This window comes from Coregonus lavaretus, assembly GCF_964263955.1.
Source record: "Coregonus lavaretus genome assembly, contig: HAP1_SCAFFOLD_9189, whole genome shotgun sequence".
NCBI classification, from domain to species: domain Eukaryota; kingdom Metazoa; phylum Chordata; class Actinopteri; order Salmoniformes; family Salmonidae; genus Coregonus; species Coregonus lavaretus.
Genome location: NW_028158142.1, coordinates 1 through 5,000, shown reverse-complemented (window position 1 = coordinate 5,000; position 5,000 = coordinate 1). Strand labels below are relative to the sequence as shown.

The 5,000-nt window shown below is 42.4% G+C and overlaps 1 protein-coding gene across 1 annotated transcript in view; it reads right to left on the bottom strand.

Moving 5' to 3' along the window:
- LOC311124373 (carboxypeptidase E-like) overlaps nt 1-4,994 on the bottom strand; it is a 9,337-nt gene extending 4,343 nt beyond the window's left edge. The window contains exon 1 of the mRNA XM_084198534.1: nt 4,913-4,994. The gene's annotated coding sequence lies outside the window, so the exon portion shown is untranslated. The remainder of the gene's footprint in view (nt 1-4,912) is intronic.
- Between the last annotated feature and the right edge of the window lie 6 nt (nt 4,995-5,000).

Sequence of the window (5,000 nt, the reverse complement as noted above, 5' to 3'; positions counted from 1 at the left end):
TTTTCTGGTCCTTAAATTAAACTGGTATACTTTTTTATTTATCACAATTTTCTTTAACCAATTTTGGTCTTTAATGCAGACAAGTTCCTTACTTTCTCCCCCTTCCACTTGCCTCTTCCATTTTTGACAGTAATGCAGTAATACCCACCACCCCCTCTTTTACGCTGCTGCTTCTCTCTGTTAATTTTCTATGCATAGTCACTTTAATAACTCTACCTACATGTACATATTACCTCAATTACCTCGACTAACCGGTGCCCCCGCACATTGACTCTGTACCGGTACCCCCTGTATATAGCCTCCCTACTGTTATTTCCCATTGACTCTGTACCGGTACCCCCTGTATATAGCCTCCCTACTGTTATTACACATTGACTCTGTACCGGTACCCCCTGTATATAGCCTCCCTACTGTTATTTCCCATTGACTCTGTACCGGTACCCCCCTGTATATAGCCTCCCTACTGTTATTTCCCATTGACTCTGTACCGGTACCCCCCTGTATATAGCCTCCCTACTGTTATTTCCCATTGACTCTGTACCGGTACCCCCCTGTATATAGCCTCCCTACTGTTATTTCCCATTGACTCTGTACCGGTACCCCCCTGTATATAGCCTCCCTACTGTTATTTCCCATTGACTCTGTACCGGTACCCCCCTGTATATAGCCTCCCTACTGTTATTTCCCATTGACTCTGTACCGGTACCCCACTGTATATAGCCTCCCTACTGTTATTTTATTTTACTTATCTATTGTTTACTTAACACTTATTTTTCTTAAAACTGCATTGTTGGTTAAGGGCTTGTCAGTAAGCTTTTCACTGTAAGTCTACACCCGTTGTATTCGGCACATGTGGCAAATAAAATTTGATTTGATTCACCGTCACCGTTTTATTGGTAAACTACAAGGTCATGTAAAAGTTGTATTATGTAGTGATCCAATATGTAATATAGTACATTACGTATCATCATTTGGTTGTAATCCAGAGGTTAGAAAACGTATCTAGATCCTCTATGAGGCTGTGGAGGGTTCCAAATTGTTGATTTAAAAGAAAACATGAATCATCAGCGTACAATGACACCTTTGTTTTTAAGCCCTGGATTTCTGACCCCTTGATATTATAATTGGATCTGATTTTAATAGCTAACATCTCGATGGCAATAATAAATAGATATGCCGATAGTGGACAACCTTGTTTCACTCCTCTTGACAGTTTAATACTTTAGGAGAAATAGCCATTATTTACTATTTTACACCTAGGGTTACTATACATGATTTTAACCCATTTTATAAGAGATTCTCCAAAATGTAAATAGTCCAGGCATTTATATACAGTGGGGAAAATTTGTATTTAGTCAGCCACCAATTGTGCAAGTTCTCCCACTTAAAAAGATGAGAGAGGCCTGTAATTTTCATCATAGGTACACGTCAACTATGACAGACAAAATTAGGAAAAGAAATCCAGAAAATCACATTGTAGGATTTTTAATGAATTTATTTGCAAATTATGGTGGATAAGTATTTGGTCAATAACAAAAGTTTCTCAATACTTTGTTATATACCCTTTGTTGGCAATGACACAGGTCAAACGTTTTCTGTAAGTCTTCACAAGGTTTTCACACACTGTTGCTGGTATTTTGGCCCATTCCTCCATGCAGATCTCCTCTAGAGCAGTGATGTTTTGGGGCTGTCGCTGGGCAACACGGACTTTCAACTCCCTCCAAAGATTTTCTATGGGGTTGAGATCTGGAGACTGGCTAGGCCACTCCAGGACCTTGAAATGCTTCTTACGAAGCCACTCCTTCGTTGCCCGGGCGGTGTGTTTGGGATCATTGTCATGCTGAAAGACCCAGCCACGTTTCATCTTCAATGCCCTTGCTGATGGAAGGAGGTTTTCACTCAAAATCTCATGATACATGGCCCCATTCATTCTTTCCTTTACACGGATCAGTCATCCTGGTCCCTTTGCAGAAAAACAGCCCCAAAGCATTATGTTTCCACCCCCATGCTTCACAGTAGGTATGGTGTTCTTTGGATGCAACTCAGCATTCTTTGTCCTCCAAACACGACGAGTTGAGTTTTTACCAAAAAGTTATATTTTGGTTTCATCTGACCATATGACATTCTCCCAATCCTCTTCTGGATCATCCAAATGCACTCTAGCAAACTTCGGATGGACCTGGACATGTACTGGCTTAAGCAGGGGACACGTATGGTACTGCAGGATTTGAGTCCCTGCCGGCGTAGTGTGTTACTGATGGTAGACTTTGTTACTTTGGTCCCAGCTCTCTGCAGGTCATTCACTAGGTCCCCCCGTGTGGTTCTGGGATTTTTGCTCACCATTCTTGTGATCATTTTGACCCAACGGTGTGATATCTTGTGTGGAGCCCCAGATCGAGGGAGATTATCAGTGGTCTTGTATGTCTTCCATTTCCTAATAATTGCTCCCACAGTTGATTTCTTCAAACCAAGCTGCTTACCTATTGCAGATTCAGTCTTCCCAGCCTGGTGCAGGTCTACAATTTTGTTACTGGTGTCCTTTGACAACTCTTTGGTCTTGGCCATAGTGGAGTTTGGAATGTGACTGTTTGAGGTTGTGGACAGGTGTCTTTTATACTGATAACAAGTTCAAGCAGGTGCCATTACTACAGGTAACGAGTGGAGGACAGAGGAGCCTCTTAAAGAAGAAGTTACTGGTCTGTGAGAGCCAGAAATCTTGCTTGTTTGTTTTCAAGACTAAACAGGAAGTAAGTTACCGTTTTCCAGACTAAACAGGAAGTGCTCTACGGCCTGCAGCTCGATAGATGGGTGTTATAAAAGGCTGCTGCACTAAAGACTACTAATGATGACATCACTTATTATTATTATGACATCACAATAATAACAGTAATAATGACAATAAGAAAAGAGATCAAGAAAAAGGAGGGTTATTATTATTATTATTATTATTATAAATATATTTTTTTCTGACAATTTTGGAACAATGTAAAAAAAAAAAACAGTAAATAAATTATTAAATAATCCCAAAGAGGCTGTTCTAACTAAATATTAAAATCAGACGAATTGGTAAAAAATGGTTTATCCGACATGTTGTGGTGTGGTTGCGTGAGGCTTTGGTGCTCAAGGAATCAGTCCGCTATTAAACAAACACTCAAACAGGCAACAGAAGCAGGATCTGTCTTATTTCTGTAGATATATACAGTGCATTCGGAAAGTATTCAGACCCCTTGACCTTTTCCACATTTTGGTACGTTTTCCTCATCAACCTACACACGATACCCCATAACGGCAGAATGAAAACAGCTTTTTAGACATTTTTGCAAATGTATTACAAATAAAAAATAGATATACGTTATTTACATATGTATTCAGACCCTTTGCTATGAGACTCAAAATTGAGCTCAGGTGCATCCTGTTTCCATTGATCATCCTTGAGATGTTCCTACAACTTGATTGGAGTCACCTGTGGTACATTCAATGGATTGGACATTATTGGAAAGGCACACACCTGTCTATATAAGGTCCCACAATTGACAATGCATGTCAGAGCAAAAACCAAGCCATGAGGTCGAAGGAATTGTCCGTAGAGCTCCAAGACAGGATTGTGTTGAGGCACAGATCTGGGGAAAGGTACCAAAAATCTCTGCAGCATTGAAGGTCCCCAAGAACACAGTGGCCTCCATCATTCTTAAATGGAAGATGTTTGGAACCACCAAGACTCTTCCTAGAGCTGGCCGCCCGGCCAAACTGAGCAATCGTGGAGAAAGGCCTTGGTCAGGGAGGTGACCAAGAACTGATGGTCACTCTGACAGAGCTCTTGAGTTCCTCTATGAGATGGGAGAACCTTCCAGAAGGACAACCATCTCTGCAGCATTCCACTAATATGGCCTTTATGGTGGCCAGCCCGCTTGGAGTTTGCCAAAAGGCACCTAACGGACTCTCAGACCATGAGAAACAAGATTCTCTGGTCTGATCAAACCAAGATTGAACTCTGGCCTGAACGCCAAGCATCACGTCTGGAGAAAACCTGGCACCATTCCTACAGTGAGCATGGTGGTGGCAGCATCATGCTGTTGGGGATGATTTTCACCGGCAGGGACTGGGAGACTAGTCAGGATCGAGGCAAAGATGAACGGAGCAATGTACAGAGAGATCCTTGATGAAACCTGCTCCAGAGCGCTCAGGACATCAGACTGGGGCGAAGGTTCACCTTCCAACAGGACGACCCTAAGCACACATCTAAGACAACGCAGGAGTGGCTTCGGGACAAGTCTCTGAATGTCCTTGAGTGCCCAGCCAGAGCCCGGACTTGAACCTGATCGAACATCTCTGGAGAGACCTGAAAATAGCTGTGTAGAGACGCTCCCCATCCAACCTGACAGAGCTTGAGAGGATCTGCGGAGAAGAAGGGAGAAACTCCCCAAATACAGGTGTGCCAAGCTTGTAGCGTCATACCCAAGAAGACTCGAGGCTGTAATCGCTGCCAAAAGTGCTCCAACAAAGTACTGAGTAAAGGGTCTGAATACTTATGTAATGTGATATATCATATTTACTTATTTTTTAAATTAGCAAAAATGTCTAAAAACTATTTTGCTTTGTCATTGTGTGGTATTGTGTGTAGATTGATGAGGTAAAAAAAACATTTAATCCATTTTAGAATAAGGCTGTAACGTAACAAAATGTGGAAAAAGTCAAGGGGTCTGAATACTTTCAGAATGCAGGTTTTCATCACACTAACCATCTCTCTCTCTCTCTCTCTCTCTCTCTCTCTCTTCTCTCTCTCTCTCTCTCTCTCTCTCTCTCTCTCTCTCTCTCTCTCTCTCTCTCTCTCTCTCTCTCTCTCTCTCTCTCTCTCTCCTCTCTCTCTCTCTCTCTCTCTCTCTCGTCGGTGAAGCTGGTGTCTATGTCTTACTCCAGGCACGCTGTACCAGGCCCCTCCGTTGGTTATGCCGTCGGTGAAGCTGGATATCATCATCGTTCTTCCTGCATGGAGCCCTCTG